Source organism: Grampus griseus (genome assembly GCF_964374135.1).
Source record: "Grampus griseus genome assembly, chromosome: 9".
Lineage (NCBI taxonomy): Eukaryota > Metazoa > Chordata > Mammalia > Artiodactyla > Delphinidae > Grampus > Grampus griseus.
Window position 1 is genome coordinate 28,808,330 of NC_139003.1, and position 10,185 is coordinate 28,818,514.

Genomic DNA, 10,185 nt, shown 5'->3' on the forward strand with positions numbered 1-10,185 from the left:
GAAAGGAGGCCCCAGATTGCTGCCTTATTCTCCCATCCAAGTAGCGGGCCCCTCAGGACTTTGTGCTCCAGTTTATATTATCTTGTGGAAATAACCTGGGGTTGGCAGAGTGTCTAGAAGGGAGTGTCAGGAGACATGGCAGTCAGTGGCAGTCTGCCTGGGGAGGGGTGAGTGAGTCTGGCACTCACTGTGTTTTGCTTCCCTGGGCAGGTGATGCATTCTGCCTGGTATGACCTGAGCATAGAATTTTTCTTTTATTGATGTTAAAAAGATTGTCTATCAGAACTCTCTCTCAGAAGAGGCTGTGCTACAGATTTTTGGCTTCTCTGTGGCAATGCAGCAACTGTCCTAGACTAGGGCTTTCAGAGGAGATGACAAGGAGTCTGAAGCCCCTGCTTTGTGGCCCCCTCGCAGATCTTGAGGTCTTAGGAGGGTGGGCTCCTTCCTCGGCCTCAATTCCTACAGGTCTGGAACACCTACCAAGACCTGGATGACTTGTGACCTCTGAACTGTTGTGGTCCCTGGGCCTTTGTTTGCTCTGCATCCCTCGCAGGAAACTAGATGGCTGAGAAATGAAGGGAAGAGGGAGTTGGGCCTGGGATGCTTTCCCAGGGTTCTTACGTCGATCCTCCCACACAATTATATTGTGGCATATCATTACCTATACCCACACTAGTCTCCTAACTTTAATAATTTAACTTTTTTTTGAACTACATTTATTCTCTTAAAAGGATCTACATAGAGGAGGGGGTGAAGAAGCATCAGACAAAATTAAGGTTTTCCCTTGAATTACTAGAAGAAGTATAAAGATTAGTTTCTTTATAGTAGTAAAATCTGACCATGTCTTAATATGACCAGATAAAATTTATCCTAGCAAACCAGTTCATTAATGACTGTGTTACCAATAGATTTATTTCATTACAATGTTAGAAATGCTTCATTTACTCCCCACGATAAATGTTGTAGAAGATTACACTGTTAGAGAGTTTAATTGCACTAATATGGTCTAAAATACCAGACTCGGTGGTATTTTAGAAGTCAGCAATTTTAGAAGTCAAATCACAGATTCTGTTTATATTAAACTTATGAATGAAACTCCTGGCCTCTTTTCCACATGTAACATCAATCAACATGGCTCTTCCAAAATATATCTGATATAGTTGGTTTATTTGTGTACATTTTGTATTGGCTCCACCCAAATGTCCTATTTAGGATGCTAGGATAAGGTAAGTTCTATTTTCTGTGTCTGTATTTAAGCTTTTAGAAGACTGTGTAGGACTTCCCTGGTGGTGCAGTGGTTAAGAATCTGCCTGCCAATGCAGGGGACATGGGTTCGAGCCCTGGTCTAGGAAGATCCCACATGCCGCAGAGCAACTAAGCCCGGGCACCACAACTACTGAGCCTGTGCTCTAGAGCCCCCGAGCCACAACTACTGAGCCCATGTGCCACAACTACTGAAACCTGAGCACTTAGAGCCCGTGCTCCGCAAAAAGAGAAGCCACCACAATGAGAAGCCTGCACATAGCAACGAATACCCAACGCAGCCAAAAATAAGTGAAAATATATACACATAAAACTATGTATGTAAACTTCCTCTCCTTTAATTCCTATATCTCCCTCCCCCCCAAGCCACAAATAGAAATTTTAACCATCTCCACCTGAAAAACTCCCATAATCTCTTATTCGCCATTCTCGCTGCTCTAGGCAAATGTCCATCACCTCCAAAATCTTCTGAAATTTTATATCCTTCCATCCCAAACCCATCTTTCCTCATGCCAAAACCTTCCCACTATTACTCCCTTTGGCTGCAATGCATTCGTAAGAGGAATGAAAATTTGTTATTGAAAAAGATGTCTCATATTTGCTTCCATAACATAGGACAGCTGCATAAATTATGACTTTTTTGTTCAGATTAACTTATTGATATGAAGGCAGGCCCTAGATCTCAGTCAGAATTGGAATAATTGGCATGATGAAAACATAAAATTCTCTGTATAATTAAGGATGTAAAAGAAAAAATTTCGGGCTTCCCTAGTGGCACAGTGGTTGACGGTCCGCCTGCCGATGCAGGGGACGCGGGTTCGTGCCCTGGTCCGGGAAGATCCCACATGCCGCGGAGCAGCTGGGCCCATGAGCCATGGCCGCTGAGCCTGCGCATCCAGAGCCTGTGCTCCGCAACGGGAGAGGCCACAACAGTGAGATGCCCGCGTACCGCAAAAAAAAAAAAAAAGAAAGAAAAATTTTCACTTGGAAGTCAGGGGAGAAAAAGGGTTGGGAGTCCTGGAACTAGAGAAGAAGCCTTAGAAGAAAGATTTAAGTAGAAGGTGAGAAAGGGCTAGGGAAAAAAGAGCAGATGAGAATATCCTTCTGGTGAAGATGTCTGTGGATCTTGGAGAAAAGTGACACGTGTGATTGAGAGAGGTTTGGAGAACTCACTTTATCTGGTCAGAGAACCTCCTTTTTTTTCACCATTTTTTATGAAATGTACAGGATCCAAAGCTATCTGTATTAGTTACAACACAGAGAGAAAGTTCACTTCTGTAAATTACTAAGTTAATTAAAAGGAAGGACATTAACTAAAAATATTAATTATGAGTTGGGAACTGAGAAAAGAGCTGTCATAGTACTAAGTAAAAACCATCTCTCAGTGCAATGTGTAGGGGAGGATCTTCAATAGACAATGAGGAAAGGACCTTCGCCCTCGAGAAATGTTCCAGCTGGTACTGATGGGGGGATAACTTTGTATGTCAGGCCACACCTATCTGAGGAGATAAAAACCTGAAACAAACTGCCCCAAGGTAGAGTACAGCCACAGACTCTTTTCTGAATTTTGTGAGGGGTGCCTTTCTTCTTCACTCGTCAGTGCATGAGTACAGGAGAGCTCCTTGGCGTTGGCCAATTACATTAGGAATCTCCGTCATGTTGACCTTTCTCTCCTCCCTCCGTTCTTCCTTCTTTCATTCAATAAGCAACCCTTCAGAGAAACTAAACCAAATTTCCACCCCTGGATTCTTAAATAGCATTGAAACTACTCCCTTAACAAAGGAAGGGAATTGCAACCTTAATAAGACTTTTGAAATGACTTATTGTCTGGGTCTCAAATAAAATAGAAGCAACATGAGGACAGGGATTTCTATCTTTATTGTTCAAGGCTTTATGCTCAGCACCCAGAAAAATGGCTAGATGACCCATGGTGCTAAACTCTGTGCTAAATGGAATAAATGAATGTTCGTATGCCCCCATTATCCTCAGAGCCTATTAGATGTCTGTTACGTAAAACAGCCCAGTGTTGGTGGTTCTTTGGTGAAAGTAGGAGGAAGAGCAGCAGCCGTATGTGGCGTGATGCAGGGCAACGGTGACAGCTACAGCAGACAAGAGTATAAGCAGGGATTAAGAGGGAGCCGAAATGATGCGTAATAGATCAGGAAGACACAGGGAAGAGGGAGGGGACTTCCTTCCCACAGAACATAGGATGGTGGCCCAAGCCAACTACTTGGATTGTAGGGAAAGGTGACCCAGAAAGGCAGGAGAATTTAGGAACAGTTGAATGAATAAGCTGTGAAACCCTTCTTTCCCTGTGGACAAACTCCCCATCAGTCTAGATTTTTACCTCAGCCTGAGATTTGGAACCAAGGACCTAAACCTCAATCACACTTATCAGATGAAGGACCAAGAGTAAATTTCACCGTGCCCCATTGTCAGTTCTTAACACTAGACCAACACACCTACACACCAGGAATTAATGATGATGAGCTGAACTGACTCCGTGACCACTCCTCACTCCTCACTTTTTTCCTGAATTGCTCTCTCTCCCTGGTCCAGGCTCTGCCTAGCTCTTGACTCCGCAGAACTAATATCTATCCTACCTTTGATTGTTTTGATTTAACACCAAAAGCAAAAGCAAAAACAGTAAAAATAAACAAGTGGGACTATACCAAGCAAAAACACTTTTGTACAGCAAAAAAAATCATCAACAAAATGAAAAGATAACTTACGAAATGTGAGAAAATGTTTGCAAATCACATATCAAATGAGTTAATATCCAAAAATACACAAGGAACTCATACAACTCAGCAGCAATAATAATAATAATAATTCAGTTAAATGGGCAAAGGGCATGAATAAACATTTTTCCAAAAAACACATACAAATGGCCAATGGGTACACAAAAAGGTATTCAACATCACTAATCATCAGGGAAATGCAAATCAAATCCACAATAATATACCATTTAACAACTGTTAGGATGTCTATTATAAAAATATATATATATAAGAGATAATAAATGCTGGCAATAATGTGAAGAAGAGGGAAACTTTTTGGTAGGAATGTTAACTGGTACAGCCACCATGAAAAATAGTTATAGCAGTTCCTCAAGAAATTAAAAATAGAACTACTATATAATCCAGCAACACTACTTCTGGGTATATATCCAAAGGAAACAAAATCATTATCTCAAAGAGATATCTGTATTCCCACGTTCACTGCAGCATTATTCACACTAGCCAATACATGGAAACAGCATGTGTCCATCAACGGAGGAATGGATAAAGAAAATATGGAATATATATACAATGAAATATTATTCAGCCTTTAAAAAGAAGGAAAACCTGACATTTGCAACAATGTGGATAAAACTGGAGGGCATAATGCTAAGTGAAATAAGCTGGACAGAGAAAGACAAATACCACATGCTATCACATGTGGAATCTTAAAAAAGAATTCAAACTCATAGAAACTGAGAGTAGAAAAGTGGTTACCAGGGGCTGGGGGTGGGGGAACAGAGGTTGGTAAAAGGGTACCAACTTTCAGTTATAAGATGAATAATGTCTGAGATTCGAATGTATAACAGGGTAACTATTGCTATCACTGTGCTGTATAATTGATAATTTGCTAAGACAGTAGAACTTCAATGTTCTCACCACCAACAACAACAAAAAAAGTAAATATGTAAGATGACGGATGTGTTAATTAACTTGATGGGAGGAATCCTTTTGTAATGTATATATATATATCAAATCACCTTGTTGTATACTTTAAATATCTTACAATTTCATTTGTCAGTTATACCTCAATAAACCTGGGAAAAAAGAATATGTGCAAGGTTCTAACACATATAAATTAGTAAATAGATATATATTCCTATGGGGGAGAAAAAGTCATTGTTCTAACTGCCATTACCACAATTCAGTACACCAGGCTGGGGGTTTTCATTTCCATGTGATTGTTCTTAGCTCTCTATTCATGTATTTCCAGCTTTCTGCTCTCCAGCCGCATGCTGGAACTGCACTTCCTCACCCTCCCTTTTTAATTTTTTTTTTATTATGACAAAATACACATAACATAAAATTTACCACCTTAACCATTTTTAAGTGTGCGGTTTTATGGTATTAAGTACATTTATATTGTGCAACCATCACCGCCATCCATCTCCAGAATTCTGTTCATCTTGCATAACTGAATTATACTCATTAATTATTCCCCTTTCCCTCTTCCCACTCACCCATAGAGACCACTGTTCTACTCTCTGCCTCTATTATTTTGACTATCTAAGTAGCTCATATAAGTAGAATCATACAGTATTTGTCTTTTTGTGATTGGCTTATTTCACCTAGCATTATGTTTCCAAGGCTTATCTATGTTGTAGCAGATGTCAGAATTTCCTTCCTTTTTAAGACTGGGTAATATTCCCTTATATGCACGTAGCACATTTTGCTAATCTATTCATCTGTCAATGGAACTTAGGTTGCTTCCACATTTTAGCTTCTGTGAATAATGCTGCTGTGGACATGGATGTACAAATACCTCTTTGAGATCCTGCTTTCACTTTTTTGCTTATATACCCAGAAATGGAATTGCTGAATCATTTGATAATCTATTTTTAATTTTTTGAGAACTGTCATACTCTTTTCCACAGCAGCTATACCATTTTACATTCCCTTAACAATACACAAGGGTTTCAATTTCTCCAAATCCATGTCAATACTTGTTCTTTTCTTTTTTTTTATTTTAATAAAAGTCAGTCATCCTAATGGATGTGAAGTGGTATCTTATTGTAGTTTTGATTTGCATTTCCTTAATGACTAGTGAAGTTGAGCATCATTTCATATGGTTATTTACCATTTGTATATCTTCTATGGAAAAATGTCTATTCAAGTTCTTTGCCCATTTTGAATCAGATTGTCTGCTTTTTGTTGTTGAGTTTTAAGGGTTCTTTATATATTCTGTATATTAATTCCTTATCAGATATGTAATTTGCAAATATTTTCTCCAATTTTGTGGGTTGCTGTTTTACTCTATTGGTAATGCCTTTTGATGCACAAAATTTCAAACTTTTTATGAAGTTCAATTTCTCTATTTTTTATTTTGTTGCCTGTGCCTTCGATGTTATGTCCAAGAAATCACTGTCAAATTCAGTGTCATGAAACCTTTTTCTTACACTTTCTTCTGAAGTTTTATAGTGTTAGGACTTTGATCAATTTTGAGTTAATGTTTTAATCTGGTATTAGATAAGGGTCCAACTTCATTCTCTTGCACGTGGATATCCAGTTCTCCCAGTACAATTTGTTGAAAGGACACATTTTCCAATTGCATGATCTTGGCACTCTTGTCAAAAATCATTTGACCATATATGCAAGGGTTTACTTCTAGGCTTTCTATTGTATTCCATTGTCTATATGTCTGTCTTTATGCCAGTACCACACTGTTTTGTTTTTTTTTTAACCTTGGCATCTTTTTATTTATTAATTTATTTTTGGCTACATTGGGTCTTCATTGCCGTGCCAGGTCTTTCTCTAGTTGTGCCGAGCAGGGGCTACTCCTCATTGCGGTGCGTGGCTTCTCATTGCAGTGGCTTCTCTTGTTGTGTAGCACGGGTTCTAGGCACACAGGCTTAAGGAGTTGTGGCACACAGGCTCTAGAGCACAGGCTCAGTAGTTGTGGTGCATGGGCTTAGTTGCTCCATGGCACGTGGGATCTTCCTGGACCAGGGCTCGAACCCATGTCCTCTGCATTGGCAGGCGGATCCTTAACCACTGCGCCGCCAGGGAAGCCCTACCACACTGTTTTGATTATGGAGCTTTGTAGTAACTTTTGAAATTAAGAAATGCTCTAGCTTTGTTCTTTTTCAAGATTGTTTTGGCTATTTGGGGTCCCATGTGAATTTTTAGGTCAGCTTATCAATTTCTCCAAAACAATGTGCTTGATATTATAGTTAATTGTGAAAACAACCCAATTTAGAATTAGAATGCCCCTTGAAGATCATTCAGCCCAATACTCTTACTTTATAGATGATGAAAGACATAGAGAAGCTGGGTGACTTTCAAGTCATGAAATGAGCTAGTAGAAGACCCAACACCAGAACCCAGTCGCCTAACCCCTAGTCCAACGTTCTTCGTGTTATACTATGCTAATTTTCTAAGAGAGAGGACTGCACCTCTCTCTTTATTTATTACCTCACAATAGAAAAAAATTTAAAAAACAGTAAACAAACAAAACAACTTGTTGACAGCATTCTGCAACTAGAATTGCTTAGTTGATTTTTTTCCCACCATGAGCACCAAAACTTTTGCTGTAATAATAAAAATTATTTTTAAGCAGTTACTAAGCTAATGTGCTAAGCACTTTATATTCTGCATTGTTATAGGTTCCTTGGTTACAAGCAATAGACAATGGCATAGCCATTTAAGCAAGAATGCTGTGCTCCTAACAATCAAAGGATCAAAGTAAAGACTGAACAATCAGGTCTTAGAAAGGACAGGAAACAGAATGCCTCCCAGAATCTAAGTAGCACCAATTCTCCTGGAAGGCACCCTTTTCAATGTGTCTCCATTCATAATTCAAATTTCTGGAAAGAGATTCTGGTTACCCTATCCTTGACCATGTGCCCACACTTGACATTATAAGGTGTGGTCTGGTGATCGACAGCCCTCTAGAATCACACGTAGTAGGCGAGAAGCAGAGCCTCAAAGATGAGATGCTGCATGACCAAAAACAAAAGTTCCCCATTATAAATACATTATCTTGTTTAACCCTGACAGCACTATGCAGTAGGTAATATTATCCCCGTTTTACTAAGGAGGAACTTGAAGGTCAAGGAAGTTAATAATGTGCCCACTAGAAAGTGGCTAGAAAGTGCCATTCACATGTCTAATATTTCTCTTAGCTCAGTCCTGAAGCTCTGTCTCTTTTTGAGCACTGTCTCTCCTACATTTTTATTCCCCTCTCTGGGTAGTATTCCCTACCCTGCTGCCAAGTTAAGGAGTTAGGGTAAATTACAATAAGCTCCCTTTGGTAGGAAAAGTCACTTCCGGATTGGATTCTGGGATAAAAATGGAATGCACAACTAGGATGCTCTATTTCTAAAACAACCAAGTCTTCCCTTTCGGCAGGATTATTGTTTAACCCCTTCACATCCACTGCAGTGTGGGTGTGGTAATGTGCAATTCATCTCAGTTTTGCACAGCTCATTTCTGTCACTGGATGTGTTCCTACCTATCACTTCAACAGAAGGTGGTAAAATTTGATAGAGATAAAATTCTGTACTTTTATACATGCAGAGTGATTGTTAACAGCTCTCATGGGACAAAATAAAACGAGCGTAGGTTGGGGAAAAATATAGGTCTACCCACAGTTTTGCAAGAATTTTTCTTACTGTTTCTTCCCAAATGGTGATAATAACCAGCTCAGAATTGATTAGGTTTAACAGATTTAAAAAATTTCACCTAGCAAAAAAACCCTTTCTTTTAAGGAGTTTTATGCTTCAAATTTTAATGCCATAGCTTTTTAACTGTTTACTTTGAATTATGTAAAAACTAGAAACGTAGACAAGGTCCTTAAATGTATGCTAAGGTTTTTTTTTTTTAACTTCTAATTATTTGGTTAATTAATAGAGACAATTTCACAGCATAAATGAAAACCAAAGTTTTTACGAATCACTTTTACCCTATATCAATAATGCAACTAGTAATATTAGCAGGATAAGATTACTCAGGATATAACTCTTTTCCTTTTATTATCTGTGATGGTTAATATTGTGTGTCAACTTAGGTAGGCCAGGTACCCAGATAGTTGGTCAAACATTATTCTAGATGTTTCTGTGAAAGTATTTTTTAGACGAGATTAACATTTAAATGAGTAAACTTTGAGTCAAGCAGATTATCCTCTATAATGTGGACTGACCTCATTCAGTCAGTTGAAGGCCTTAACAGAAGAAAGATTGACTTCCCCCAAGAAAGAGGAAATTCTGCCAGCCTGTTGCTGTAGGGTTCAAACTGCAATATTAACTCTTCCCTGGGTCTCCAGCCTGCCCACTCACCCTGCAGATATTAATCTTGCCATTCTCTACAATTTCATGAGCCAATTCCCAATTCCTTAACATTCTCTCTCTCTCTCTTTTATATTCATACACACTCACACATACTAGTGGTTTTGTTCCTGAAGAACCTTGACTAATATGCTATTACTGCATTTGATATTCTAGCAATATATTTTCTGAGAGCAAGATGACAAATCCTAACTTATTTATCATGGGGATTAGTTTAGTTACTTGTTTCATGCATAAGATGGCTTTGTAATCTTGATAAAGTAAGTTGTAATACAATCCATGGTATTTAACTTGGAAATGGTACCAAGACCTGGATGACTTGTGACCTCTGAACATGGTATCAATCCATGGTATTTAACTTGGAAATTTAGCATAAAGTGTTTGAATAGCAATTGGGTTGTCATCTCCAACTATACTTTCTTTGTTTATATGCTTATTCTCCAGAGAAGATGTTATGTTAGTCATGGTAGTCGTCTCTGTATTGATTCTTTGGACAAATATTTATTGAATGCTACTAGGTCACAGGCACTATTCCACATCCTAAGGAAACAGTGATTGAACAAAGCAAAGTGGAGCTTAAATTCTCATGGCAGAGATAAACAATAAACAAGTAAGCAAATAAATAATATAAAACTACTATTAGTACCGTGAAGAAAATAAAGCAGAGTAAGGGACCAGTGAGTGTTTAGGTGAGGGTCAAGCAAAGCCTCCCTACTGAGAACTGATCAGAGAACTGAATGATGAGATAAAGCAAAGATCTGGGGGAAGAAAATTCCAGGTAGAGATAACAGCAAGTGTAAAGATCATGAAGCAGGAACCACCCTGGCTGGTTGAGGAGCAGCAAGAAGGCCAATATGCCT